A 14,793-nucleotide genomic window follows, 5' to 3' on the forward strand; every position below is an offset into this window, starting at 1 on the left:
CAATTGTGATCCCCTGGTGCCCCACCCTGCCTTCCAAACTGTAAAAATGGTGCTGGTTGGCCATGTGACCAGCATCATTTTGTTCTAAGGAGGTACCACAGCTTTTAAATTCTAGAGCAGTGGTTCCCAACCCTGTCCTGGGGACCAGCCAGTCAGGTTTTCAGGATATCCACAATGAATATGCATGAGAGAAAATGTGCATGTTATGGAGGCGTGCATGCAAATGTTCTCTCATACATATTCAGTGTACATATCCTGAAAACCCGACTGGCTGGGGGGTCCCCAAGATAGGGTTGGGAACCACTACACTAACATGACCCTGTGAGGCAGTGTCCCTAGTGTTCCCCTATTTATCTATGCTCTATGAGCAGGATCCTCTGGGGCAGGTGGGGCTCAGAGGTTGTAACCAGAGACTGGGGAATAAGAACTGGGATCCAGGTGGGGATAACCAGACCAGGTCCAAGTCTCCAAGAGGAAGACAGCTCCTGTAATGTAACACCGTCCAAACACTGAGCTGAGATGAAGCTGAACCATGAGTACTGAGGGAAGCAGTACTGAACTGTAAAGAGAGTACACTATTCTGAAGGGAAGATAGTCTACTGTTGTGCATGTGTGAAGCTGTAATAAAGATATACTATTTTAAGCAAGGCTGGAATCAGACTAGTTTGTCTCCAGGCCTGTGGGAATCACCGCTCGTTCCCACATATGGTGACAGCAGTAGGATTTTTTTCTAAAGTTTTGCACAGGGAAAAAACCCCAGCCTCCAAGAAAGGGTTTGTTTGGAGAACAGAAAGAGTTGTGAAGAGGACCTGTGGTTCTAAACATAGTACAGAATACAAGGGGGCCTGTGGCTCTAAAACAATGTACAGAGTACAGGTGTGCACAGAGCATGGTAGCTTGTGAAAGGGTGTGGCTCAGAAGCTGCACTGAAGAAAAAAAAAAGTTTTGAAAGTTTCAGGTAGAGAGGATGGCACTACGGATGGTCCTGAGGAAGACCCTGAAGGGCGACCAAACATTACCGGGAGTCCAGAGACTGCTTCTGTCAGAAGCCCTGAGAAGTGGGCAGTGAAGAACCCTGAGAGAGGGGGTCACAGGCAGCCCTGAAGAGGGCAACACAGACTACTCAGGAGGAGGCCGTATGGAGGAATTGGAAGTCAGCGCTACAGGAGGTCTTGAGGAAGACCCTGTAGGGTGCCCAAACACTATCGGGAATCCAGCCACAACTCCAGGGAGAAGCCCAGAGAGAGAAGGCATGGAAAGGCAAGTAAGGGATACCATTGTGAGCCCAGAGGGTGGTGCTGCGGAGACCCCAGCGATTGAGGCTGCAGGGGAGCCAGCAACCAGTGTGGGCGAGTGGCCAGTGGAAACCATGGAGTGGCCAGTGGAAACCACGGAGAGCTCACAGGATGGTGCTGTGGAGACTCCAGCAACTGAGGATATAGAGGAGCCAAAGAGGGGCTCTAAATTAGAGATATCAGATACCAGGAAGTGGGCACTGGTGGGCTCTATAGGGGTGGAATTCGAACCTGGAGCCAGCAAAGGATTTAGTTAAAGGACTGGGATTGTGCACTGTGTGAATGGCATGATGGGTGGTGGTCGTGATGCTGTCGAGAGCAACCCTAAGAGATGGGGGTGAGCATGTCACTAGATCTCCATTCCTAAGTGTAGCTGGTAAGAAACCAGAGGAAGATGAATGGGATGTTTTGGACTCTCCTGGATGGGATCCAGGAGGGAGTAGGGACACTTGGCTCAATGGGTCTAAGCTGAGGGGTGGGATATGTGATGCAGTGCCCCTAGTGTTCCCCTATTTACCTGTGCAGGACCAGGCTAGATGTCTGGTTCATCTTAAATTCCTTAAGGAGAGTATACTCTATGGGTGGGATCCTGAGGGGCAAGTAGAACTCAGAGGGCATAACCAGAGGTTGGGGGAATAAGAGCTGGGATCCAGGTGGGAGTAACCAAACCAGGCCCAGGTCTCCAGGAGAAAGGCAGCTCCTGTAATATAACACTGTTCAAACACTGAGTTGAGACGAAGCTGGACAATGAGTACTGAGGGAAGCAGTACTGAACTGTAAGTAAAGAGAGTATATTGTTCTGAAGGGAAGACAATTTACTGTTGCGCATGTGTAATACTATAATAAAGATATAGGGGCAGATTTTTAATATTACACGCGTGGGGTACATTTGTGTGCGCCACCCGGCGCGCACAAATGTACACCCGATTTTATAACATGCGCACTCTGCCGTGCGCATGTTATAAAATCCGGGGTTGGTGCGCGCAAGGGGGTGCATCTTGCATGCGCCGAGCCCTAGGGGAGGCCTGATGGCTTTCCCCGTTCCCTCCAAGGCCGCTCCAAAATCGTAGCAGCCTTGGAGGGAACTTTCTTTTTGGTCCCACCCCCCCAGCCCTACCTAAATCCCCTCCCCCTCCCTTATTTCGTTGAGTTGCGTCTGCCAGCTCGCCATCCCCTGGCAAAGGCGGCTGTGCAGGAGGATTCTGGCCCGCCCCCGAACCACTGTCACGCCCCGGCCACGCCCCCAGACTGCCCATTTTTAAAGCCCCGGGACATACGCGCGTCCCGGGGTTTGCGCACACCGCTGAGCCTATGCAAAATAGGCTCGGCGCGCGCAGGGGTAGGTTTTCGGGGGTTACGCACGTATCCCTTTGAAAATCTACCCCATGCTGTTTTAAGAAGGCTGAAATCAGACTAGTTTGTCCACAGACCCCCAATCACATCTTCATGAGTATCTCTGAAAGAGCTCATTAACTTCCTTCCAAAGTTACATTTCTAGACCCCCTAATGCCATGTGGGGCTGAGTCACTGGTATTTTAAAACAATTTGTGTTCCTAGCTACTTGCAGGACTACAGATTGAATGGCCACTATGCCCCACCTCTTCTTCCTCCTTTTACTCCCAACTCTTGAACTTCTCGCCTTAACCTTACTGACTTCACTCTGCCTCCTCAGCACTATCGCTATGCCTGTGACTGCCCTCTCAAAGGTTTGGTCTCATTTCCCGGCAACATCTGATGCAGCAGTGAGAGCTCTGTGTTGTGCTGCCGGCATACTTCCAGCTTTTAGGCCCCGCTCCTTCACTACTCCCAGCCCTGAAAAATATATTGCAACTAAAAACTGTTGCAGGCCTGAAAATCGAATCTCATTTCTATACTCTGTAGGTTCAGCTCATATCCAGATCACAGAAAATACTCTCTGAGAAATCCCCACCTCTTCAAATCCAAGCTGAAGCTTCTTGAAATCACTCCCTACTCCTACTACTTAATATTTCTATAGTGCTACACGACATGCGCAGCGCTGTACAAACATACAAAAAGACAATCCTGCTCAATAGAGCTTACAATCTAATAAGACAAACATACAGGACAAGAGACTTGGGATATTTCATAAAGCAAGACAATAGTTTAAAAGAAAAGAAAGTTAGTTAACGAGACTAAAAGCAGACAATCAGGCATAACGTTTAAAAGCAGTTTAAAAAAGGTGGGTCTTTAGATGAGATTTAAACATGGCAAGAGAGGAAGCAGGACGCACCAGTTCAGGAAGACTATTCCAAGCACACGTTGTAGCCAGGAGGAAAGCACAGAGTCTGGAATTGGCAGTAGAGGAGATGGGCACAGCTGGGAGTGTCTTATCTGATGAGCAGAGTGCAGGAAGAGGGGTGTAGAGAGAGATAAGAGAGGAGAGGAAGTGAGGTGCTGCAAAGCGAAGGCATTTGTAGGTGAGAAAGAGGAGCTTGAACTGTATGCGGGAGCGGATAGGGAGTCAATGCAGTGACTTCAGAAGAGGGGTTATGTGAGCATAGAGATTTTGGCAAAAGATAAGTCGCGCAGCTGAATTTAGAACAGACTGCAGTGGAGAGAGATGGCTCGCCGGGAGATCTGTGAGGAGCAGGTTGCAATAGTCTAAGCGGGAGGAGATGAAAGAGTGGATAAGGGTTCTAGTAGTTTGTTCAGAAAAGAAAGAATGGATTTTGGCAATGTTATAAAGAAAGAAATGACACATTTTAGTAGTCTGTTGGATAGATGTAGAGATGGGGAGAGAGGAGTCAAAGAGGACTCCAAGGTTACGAGCTGATGGGACAGAGACGATGACCGTGTTATCCACAGAAACAGAGAAAGGAGGAAGAGGAATGGTGGGCTTTGGGGAAAAATAAGGAGCTCTGTCTTGGCCATATTGAGTTTAAGGTGGTGGTGGGACATCCAGGTAGCAATGTCAGACATGCAGGCCAAGATCCGGGATTGGATTTCTGGTATACAAAGGTAGATCTGGAAGTCATTAGCATAAAAATGGTATTGAAAGCCATGAGAGGAAATCGGAGCACCAAGGGACTTAGTATATAGTGAGACGAGAAGAGGACCCAGGACAGAGCCCTGAGGCACATCAATTGATAGTGGACTGGCAGTAGAGGAGGACCCACCAGAGGAAATGCTAAAAGTGTGATGGGAGAGGAAAGAAGAGAACCAAGACTGGACAGAGTCCCGAAATCCAAGCGAGGACAGAGTATCAAGGAGTAGATGGTGATCAACAGTGTCAAAAGCAGCAGACAGGTCAAGGAGGATAAGGATACAAATAAAGACCTTTAGCTTTGGCCACAAAATGGGTCATTGCAAACTTTGGAATCGGCTGTTTCAGTTGAATGTAGAGGGTGAAAACCAGACTGGAATGGATCAAGAATGACTTGAGATATAAGAAAGTCAAGACAGAGGCAGTGAACAGCATGTTCAAGTTTGGAGGCAGAAGGGAGATGGGACGATAGTTGGCAGGACAGGTAGGATCCAGTGAGGGTTTTTTAAGGAGTGGTATGATTACACAACGTTTGAAGACAGCAGGAATAGTAGCAGTGGAGAGTGATAGATTGAGGAGGATTTGACAGATAGAAGGGATGACTGCAGTGGAGATGGAGCTGAGGACTCGCGTGGGGACAGGGTCAGAGGAACAAGTAGTGAGTTTGGAAGAAGAAAAAAAGAACATTTTCCTCCACTGTGTCTTCAGGAAAGGAGAAGAGTGTGGCAAAGGCTAGGAGAAGGGTAGAGGAAAGAAGTGGGGGGAAAGGCAGGAAAAGATGAAATAGTTGAGAACTCAAGACTAATTTTGTGAATCTTGTCATGGAAGTAGTCAACCATAGTCTGGGCAGAGAGAGAAGGGGAAGAGGGAGGAGGGAGGTGAGGGAAGTTTGAGGAGGGAATTGAGAGTGGCAAAGAGACAATGAGGGTTGGATGTAAGAGAGTTTGTCAGATAAACATAGTAGTTTTGTTTGGCAAATGCAATTGCATACTGGAAAGTGGTCAGCATGAATTTGAAGTGTATGAAGTCTGCATTGGCATGGGATTTTAGCCAGAGACATTCTGCAGAGCAGGCACAGGAACATAGGTAGCGAATTCTAGGGGTGAGCCAAGGCTGGGGTTTAGTGTGCCTTACAGGACGAGTTAAGAGGAGAGACAAGTGTGTCTAAGGCTGAAGAGAGTATAGTGTTGTAAGAAGAAAACGTTTCATCAACAGATTCAGACAAAGTTGTGGAGGAAAAGAGAGATGAAATAGCAGTGGAAAAGACGCAAGGGTCAACAGCTTGGAGATTCCTAAAGATGTAAGTGATGACTGGCAAACCTGGGAACTCTCTGGATTTGGGCGGAAACTCCAGAATTCTGCCAAAATTGTTGGGTCTCCAGGCCAACATCCAAAAAGAGTGATAGCCTGTATGTGCATGAGAAAGACAGCATGTGAGAATGAGAGCTGTATGTGTGAGAGGGAGAGAGCATGTGTGAGTGAGAGCCTGTGTGTATGTGAGATGGAGACAGTATATGAGAGGGAAAGTGTGTGTATGTGTGTAAGAAAGACAGCATGTGAAAGTGAGAGCCTGTGTGTGTGCTTGATGGAGAAAGGGAAGAAGAAAAAGGAAAGTAGACCCTGAAAAGGAATTGGGAAAAGACGAGAAGAGGAACATGAAAATAGAGGCCTGGACCAGCCAGCTAGAAAAATAAGATCAGACAACAAAGGTAAAAAAACCCCCAAAAAACTAACCCATTTAATTTTTTTAAATGGTTGGCATATGCATCTGGTTTCTCGGCCTTTCCATTTCAGTTTTGTTGGCATGCTTCTGTTTCTAATTTGTAGACCCTTATTCTGTATTAGGTAAGGGTTAATATGTATTCTGCATATGTGCTGAGGTACAGTATTTCTGTTAGCATGTAGTTTCTCTGTAGGGGGGTCTGTTTCCCTGTAGGTGTTGATTTAAGTGTGCTAGAGCCTGTTATAATATTTGCATTTCTGCCTTTTAATAGACATGGTGGCTACTGTTTTGAGTCCTGAGATTTAATGCTGGTATACGGCAAGGTTCTAGGTGTTTGGCAGTGGAGGATGTTTGGTTTGCTTTTACTGAGGTGAGTGTGTGTATGGAAGAGGGAGGGAGAGAACTGAGTGTGAATGTGTGAGAGTCTGTGGGTGAATGTGGGTGTATGAAAATGAGCATGTATATGTGTGTGTGTGAAATATTATGAGAGTGAACATGTGAATGTGTGTATCTGAGAGAATTTGTGCGCATGCAGGCCCCAACCCCCTCCCCCCAATCTGCCACATTCTCAGGGTGACTGAAATTCAAATGTTCCCAGGTATGGTGGTTTAATGTGAAAGTTATCATGTAATAGTCTGAGATCGGAAGAACTGAGGTGGTGAAGAATGAGAGACAGCAGTTGGAAGCAAAGACTAGATCAACCCAGTGGCCATGCTGGCGAGTAGAGGTGGTAGAGCAGAGTCGGAGATCAAATGAAGTTAAAGGAAACACTTGTTTCCATATGATGAGAATAAGAATTCCTAACCCCAAAATAAGGATTTAAAATGCATCCTAAACACTTCCTCAGCTGTGTACCACCAAAGTGTGCTTGTTTAAAGCCTTTTTCTTTTTTTTTTTTTTAAATAATTTGAGCCTGAGACTCCCTCTCCCAAAAGGGGATAAAGAACTCCTTTAAAAATACATTTTAAGGTCAAACTCCCCTAGTGGTCAGTTTATTAAACCTCCCTGTCTTGACCACAACTGGCCAAGTAAAGAAATCTTTACGAGAGATTTGGGATGGTTTTTTTTTAATTGATTTCTCCAAGGTTCACTTAGGGCTGCCATAATTGGTAGAAAGCTTCCCCTGCCTCTCCTCACCTGACTCGTCAAGGTTTTGAACTGTAGAAGTGGCTGCGCTTTATTTAACTTTATAAACTTGTCATGTGACCTCCTGCCCCGGGACCCACTGACGTCGGTGATGACGTCGCGGCCCAGCCTGCACCTCTTCACAACATGCCGGGGGCTCTCCCAGCCCGCTGAGGCCTTCCAGGGCTCCGTACCCGCAGCGAGCCAGCACGGCGGAGGGAGACGGAGAAGTCAGTTAATCACCCGATTCTCGCCCTCAACCATGCCCCGCCCCGGTGCCTCCTAAAGGCTGACGGGAGCTCGCCAGGCTCCCCCAGCACTCGGACACACACGCGGCTAACAGCCGCTGACTGCAACAACACAGCGTCTCACCTGCCCACCTAACACGGGGACACTCAAAGCAGCAGGAAATTGCTCTTCTTCCTAACCCCTCTGCTGTTTGCCTGCTTTTCTTTTCTTTATTTTTTTTTTTAAAGAAAATCTGTAGCCATGCCTCGGGGCTCCCTAAAAAAATAAAAACAAAACTAGCTAAGCACAGCAAGCCTCCCAGGTCAATCCCTTGCTCTTCAGACCCAGAGCACAAGAAATCCTCCCACCTGTCAGGTAAACAAACCATTTTTTTTCTCTGTTTGCTGTAGTAGCTATTGTCCAGATAGTCACTGCTTAATTCATTGCAGTGCTGATTTGGAATGGGGATAGTTGCTGTGACAGATTGAGGATTTTGCTGCCCCTACCTTAGGTGCTGTGGTGGTGCTGCCCACCAGGACAAACAACAAGGAGCACAGCCCCACTGTTTCCTGTAGTAGCTCAGAAATACATTCTGTGGCAGAAATCTAGACAATTCTGAAGTACATTTCCTCAAGAATCTGTACTAGGACCACTTCTTTTTAATATATTCATAAATGACCTAGATATGAGAATGACAAGTGATCAAATTTACTGATTATACAAAATTATTCAAAGTTGTTAAATCACAAGTGGGAGACTGGGCACCCAAATGGCAGATGATATTTAATGTGGACAAGTGAAAAGTGATGCATGCAGGGAAGAGCAACCCAAATTATATCTACACAATGCAGAGTTCTGCTTTTGGAATCACCACCCAGGAAAAGGATCTAGGTGTCATTGTGGCTAATATGTTGAAATCCCTCTGCTCAGTGTGCAAATTGTTAGAATGAAAAATTAAAACATAATGTAATGCCTCTGTATTGCAACATGGTGCAACCACACCTTGAATACTGTGTGCAGTTCTGACACAGCATCTCAAAAAAAGACATAGAATTTAAAAAAAAGTATAGAGAATGACAACCAGATTGATAAAGGGAATAGGATGATTCCCTCTGAGGAAGGACTACCGAGGTTAGTACTCTTCAATTTGGAGAAGAGACTACTTAGGGGATATACGATAAAGGTTATAAAATAAGTGGCATGAAATGGGTAAATGCAAATTGGTTGTTTATTCTTTCAAAAAATACAAACATTAGAAGAAATTCAATGAAGTTACTAGGTGATACATTTAAGACAAACAGGAGAAAATATTTTTTTACTCAATGCATAATCTAGAATTTGTTGTCTGAAGATGTGGTGAAAGCTGTTAATGTAGCTATGTTTAAAAAAGGTTTAGATAATTTCCTGAAAGAAAAGTCTATAAACCATTATTAAAGTGGATTTGGTGAAAATCTACTACTTATCTCTGGGATAAGCAGCATGGAACATACCAACCTTTAGGATCCTGCCAAGTACTTGTGATATACATTGGCCATTGTTGGAAACAGGATATTGAGCTTGATGGACCTTTGGTCTGATCCAGTATGGTAAAAAATCCATCTTTTATATTACATGATTCAAAAAAAGTTAGTTTTCGACCTTTCTTGTGCCTGGTATAACTTATTTTTCTTAACTGAGTTAAATGGATCTCAAGTATTAGTATAGGGAGGGAATCTGAGGAACAGGAAGAGGAAAAGAATAAAGTGAGGAATAAAAACTTTTCAAAATATATGCGAAGCAAGAAACCTGTGAGGGAGTCGGTTGGACCATTAGATGACAGAGGAGTTAAAGGGGCTCTTAGGGAAGATAAGGCCATTTCAGAAAGACTAAATGAATTCTTTGCTTCTGTGTTTACTAATGAGGATGTTGGGGAGATACCAGTTCTGGAGATGGTTTTCAGGGGTGATGAGTCGGACGAACTGAACGAAATCACTGTGAATCTGGAAGATGTAGTAGGCCAGATTGACAAACTAAAGAGTAGCAAATCACCTGGACCGGATGGTATGCATCCTAGCATACTGAAGGAACTAAAAAATGAAATTTCTGATCTATTAGTTAAAATTTGTAACCTATCATCCCTCCATTGTACCTGAAGACTGGAGGGTGACCAATGTAACCCCAATATTTAAAAAGGGCTCCAGGGGCGATCCGGGTAACTATAGACCAGTGAGCCTGACTTCAGTGCCAGGAAAAATAGTGGAAACTACTCTCAAGATCAAAATCGTAGAGCATATAGAAAGACATGGTTTAATGGAACATGGATTTACCCAAGTGAAGTCTTGCCTAACAAATCTGCTTCATTTTTTTTGAAGGGGTTAATAAACATGTGGATAAAGGTGAACCGGTAGATGTAGTATACTTGGATTTTCAGAAGGCGTTTGACAAAGTCCCTCATGAGAGGCTTCTAAGAAAACTAAAAAGTCATGGGATAGGAGGCGATGTCCTTTCGTGGATTACAAACTGGTTAAAAGACAGGAAACAGAGTAGGATTAAATGGTCAATTTTCTCAATGGAAAAGGGTAAACAGTGGAGTGCCTCAGGGATCTGTACTTGGACCGGTGCTTTTCAATATATATATAAATGATCTGGAAAGGAATACGATGAGTGAGGTTATCAAAATTTATTTATTTATTTATTTATTTTGTAGGGTTTTATATACCGTTATTCGGTAGAGCCATCATAACGGCTTACAAATCTGCAATTATCATCCAACATATGCAATTATCTTATAATCAAATGGAGTTAACATAGTAGTTGGGAACAGTAGGGTTTTGTGAACAATCAACATATTTTCTTAGTCGTTGAATAACAGAATATTGCGGAGAACATTTTTAAAGGGCCCTTGTAAGTATATAGACCCTGTAAGCAACCCTTTTAAGCCTGTATATTCAGACCTGTAAATAGCCTGTTACAGTTTTTAATGCTTATTTATTTATTTATTTATTTAAAATTTTTATATACCGGCATTCATGTTGCAAACACATCATGCCGGTTTACATATAACAGGGGTGTACAGTGAACAATTCAATAACCTATTTGTGTAGAAGGAAGCAGTTACAAATAACAAGGTAATAGAACTGGGAGGAGAGAAGAAAAGGGAGAGAATAACATTAGGTATAGGTATTTACATTAGTAATAACATTTTTACATGTGGAAGTGATAGAATCTGGCTGAATAGAATTAATCGGTGTCCGGGAAAGCTTTTTTAAACAGCCAGGTCTTGAGTCTCTTCCTGAAGGTTGGGAGGCTGGGCTCCTGTCTAAGGTCCGGTGGGTGCTTCTATTTCATTGTCTTCTGCCCTATGTATATTCCTCCCTGTTTCCCCTCCCTGTTGATTGTAATTTCAGCCTTTCAGTTACATTGTGAACCGGTATGATGTATGCTTACTAATGCCGGTATATAAAAAGTTTTAAATAAATAAATAAATAAAGGATCAAGGGAGTGAGCAGGGAGGGGTAGAAAAGGATCAGGAGAGCATGAAGGAGGAGGATTATGCTTGCGAGTTCTGTTGAGTGCTGGGATGATCAGGTGTCAGAATAGAGTTTGCGGAATAAAAATGTTTTTAGGTCTTTTTTAAATGTTTTTTGGATGTGCTGGGTCCTCAGTTCTATGGGTAGGGTGTTCCAAGTTTTGGGGGAAGCAATGGAAAATGCTCTTTCTCGCGTAGTTGAAAGATGAGCGTCTCTTAAGGTGGGGATGTTTAGGAATCCTGTGTTGTTGGAGCGTAGGTTTCTTTGTGGGTTTTGGGGGGTAATGTTTAAGCCTTTTAGTCCATGAAGATCATCATTTAAGATTTTATGAATGATGGTCATAGATTTGTAGGTAATTCGTGCAGAAATAGGAAGCCAGTGAAGAGAGGTTAAAATGGGTGTAATGTGTTCGTTTCTTTTTTTTCCGGTAAGGATTCTGGCAGCTGAGTTCTGCAGTATTTGGAGTGGTTTGAGGGATGATGAAGGGATTCCAATAAGTAATGAGTTGCAGTAATCGAAGGTGGAGAAAATAAGCAGTTGGAGGATGGTTCTGAAGTCAGAAGGGTTGAGAAATGGCTTTATGTGTCTTAGGGTTAGTAGCTTGTGGTATCCTTCTTTCGTTTTATTTACAATGTGGGGTTTGAAAGAGAGTTCAGCATCGATGGTAACTCCAAGGTTCCTGGTATGAGTGGTAGGGATTATAGTTGTCATTTGTTTATCTAGGATTGTCAGGGGTGGCGGAGTTGGATTGGGTTTTTTATCCATGAGTATGATTTCACTTTTGTCGAAGTTGATTATGAGTTTCAGGGAGTTTAGTAAGTGCTTGATTGAGATAAGTAGATCTGATGTTTTTTTGTATGCGTCTTCAATTGAGTTTTGAATGGGAATTAGAAGCTGAATGTCATCAGCGTAGACGAAATGTGAGATTCCATGATCTTTTAGTAGTTGGCAGATGGGTAGGAGGTAAATGTTGAAGAGGGTAGCGGATAAGGCTGAACCTTGTGGAAAATTGCGGATGATACAAAATTATTCAGAGTAGTTAAATCACAAGCAGATTGTGATACATTACAGGAAGACCTTGCAAGACTGGAAGATTGGGCATCCAAATGGCAGATGAAATTGAATGTGGACAAGTGCATGGTGTTGCATATAGGAAAAAAATAACCCTTGCTGTAGTTACACGATGTTAGGTTCCATATTAGGAGCTACCACCCAGGAAAAAGATCTAGGCATCATAGTGGATAATACTTTAAAATCGTCGGCTCAGTGTGCTGCAGCAGTCAAAAAAGCAAACAGAATGTTAGGAATTATTAGGAAGGGAATGGTTAATAAAACGGCAAATGTCATAATGCCTCTATATCGCACCATGGTGAGACCGCACCTGGAATACTGTGTACAATTCTGGTCGCTGCATCTCAAAAAAGATATAGTTGCGATGGAGAAGGTTCAAAGAAGGGCAACCAAAATGATAAAGGGGATGGTTAGTGAAAGTTATCCAGATAACTTGTCCTTCAGCGGGATAAACATCCCATTGAATATAACCAACCTATGAGGAAAGGCTGAAGAGGTTAGGGCTGTTCAGCTTGAAGAAGAGATGGCTGAGGGGGGATATTATAAAGGTCTTTAAGATCATGAGAGGTCTTGAACGAGTAGATGTGAATCGGTTATTTACACTTTCGAATAATAGAAGGACTAAGGGGCATTCCATGAAGTTAGCAAGTAGCACATTTAAGACTAATCGGAGAAAATTATTTTTCACTCAACGCACAATAAAGCTCTGGAATTTGTTGCCAGAGGATGTGGTTAGTGCAGTTAGTGTAGCTGGGTTCAAAAAAGATTTGGATAAGTTCTTGGAGGAGAAGTCCATTAATGGCTATTAATCAAATTTACTTAGGGAATAGCCACTGCTTTTAATTGCATCATTGGCATGGGATCTTCTTAGTGTTTGGGTAATTGCCAGGTTCTTGTGGCCTGGTTTGGCCTCTGTTGGAAGCAGGATGCTGGGCTTGATGGACCCTTTGTCTGACCCAGCATGGCACTTTCTTATGTTTCTTATGTTCTTATGAAAGAGGACCAGGAATTGGATGAGGAGAAGGGGAGAGGTCTGGGAATGAGGGAATAAGGAGAGAAGACTGAGGATGGCAAGGATGGGATATTAGGAATCCTGGATAGAAAAAGAGGTGAAAGAGGAAAGATATGGGGTTGACAAAGAAGAGATGGGAATGGTAGGAGGAAAGGAACAGAGGGTAAGGAAGGAGAGGATCTGAATTGTGGAAAGGGAAGAGGGAGGCAGGTGTTCCAACTGTGCTCCAGTCCTGATCCCCTCTCTATCCTCCCACCAAATCTGGTATACACTCACACACACAAACACTGCTCCCTGCCTCTGTGCCCTTTCCTCTCATACACAGACACATACCCCTCAGCAGATTCCTACTCAGCCCTGAGCACCTCTCCTCACCCTCAGCCCCTCCTAACCTTCCCAAAATGATCCTACTTTTCCCTATCTGCTCTAGGCTAACCTACTCCCTCTGCCCTTGAATAACAGGAAGGGAGGAGCTGGATTAGGGAGCAGAGAATCTCTTCTTTGCTCTGCTATATAATGCTGGGCTCTCCCTAGTACTAGAGTGGATAATTGCTGGGTCTGAAAAGTGGTCAAAAACCTGACCCTGAAGTGGGTTGGACCTGTTGTGCTGTTTTAGGTTGACAATGTTCATGCTGCGGAGTGTAAATTGGAAGTTTTTGTTGCTGTTGTGGAAGTAGACGGCATCCGGTAATACTGGAATTGTTGGAAGGGATGCCTCTGGAAATAAGGGGGGTCTATATTCAGTAAGCTGGTTAGTGAAAGTTATCCAGATAACTTGTCCTTCAGCGGGATAAACATCCCATTGAATATAACCAACCTAAAGTTATCCGGCTACATATAACCAGATAACAAAAACATAACTGGCTATGCTTGAATATAGCTGATTGAAGTTATTGTTATTCAGCTTAGTGTGGCTGCATGTCATGCTACTTAGGGATATCTTTAAAAGATATCCGGCTGTGTAGCGCTATCAATTTATAAAATAACAGGTCTAGATTAGAGGGTGCCCAATCCCACCCCCAAAGAGTGATGATAAAGCCTTACCAGGCCATAGTCTCTTACCCCCACCCAACCCCCTCTCCCTAAGCCTATTTAAAACTGAAGTGCCAGGCATACAGTGCCCCTGTCTCTGGTCCAGATGGTAAACAATCAGTTTGGCTGCCTCCCCACCCCTCACCCACAGCAAAGAATCATGGCACTTGTCCATCCCGGCCGATTCCCTTTTTATCTATGCAGGGAACGAGGGGCTATCTGCCCTGATCCTGGCCCTTCCAGCACTGCTCTGACAGTGGTGGCGCTGGAAATGTAAGCTTGTGTCGAAGTTTACGCTTCCAGCACTGCCGCTGTTAGAGCAGCGCTGGAAGCGTCAGGAGTGAGGCAGAGGGTCCCCTGCTCTCAGCACAGATAGAAAAGGGGACTGGCCGGGGGGGGGGGGGGGGGGGCGGCAGCCGAATGGTGTGTTTAACAATTGGAACCGGGGAATGTGCGCCTGGCACCTCAGTTTTAAATAGGTTTGGGGAGAGGTGGGTGGGTTAGGATAAGGGATTATGGCCTGGCAAGGATTTTTCATCACACTTAGGGGGGGGGGGGGGGGGGGAATTGGCCGTCTCCTAATCTGAATCTGTTATTTTATAGGGTGATAGCACTACTTAGCCAGATATATTTTAAAGGTATTCTGGGAGTGCCTGGGACGGATTCTGATTCTGAGCCAAAGAAAAATCCCATTTTGGTCTCCTTGCGAACAGAATGATTAATGGGAAGGGAACTGGGTGAATGCTTGGGGTGGGGAGTGCAAAGAGGTGTTGAATATTCAGGAAGTTAAGCAG

General features: G+C 44.4%; 1 protein-coding gene across 2 annotated transcripts in view; it reads left to right on the forward strand.

Moving 5' to 3' along the window:
* Positions 1 to 7,269: 7,269 nt before the first annotated feature.
* The window catches only part of ZNF692 (zinc finger protein 692), a 95,529-nt gene continuing 88,005 nt past the window's right edge, over positions 7,270 to 14,793 (forward strand). The window contains exon 1 of one of the 2 annotated variants that reach the window (XM_029572824.1): positions 7,270 to 7,750. The gene's annotated coding sequence lies outside the window, so the exon portion shown is untranslated. The remainder of the gene's footprint in view (positions 7,751 to 14,793) is intronic. The other variant, XM_029572823.1, reaches the window with a different exon arrangement.

Source organism: Rhinatrema bivittatum, chromosome 12 (genome assembly GCF_901001135.1).
Source record: "Rhinatrema bivittatum chromosome 12, aRhiBiv1.1, whole genome shotgun sequence".
Taxonomy (NCBI): domain Eukaryota; kingdom Metazoa; phylum Chordata; class Amphibia; order Gymnophiona; family Rhinatrematidae; genus Rhinatrema; species Rhinatrema bivittatum.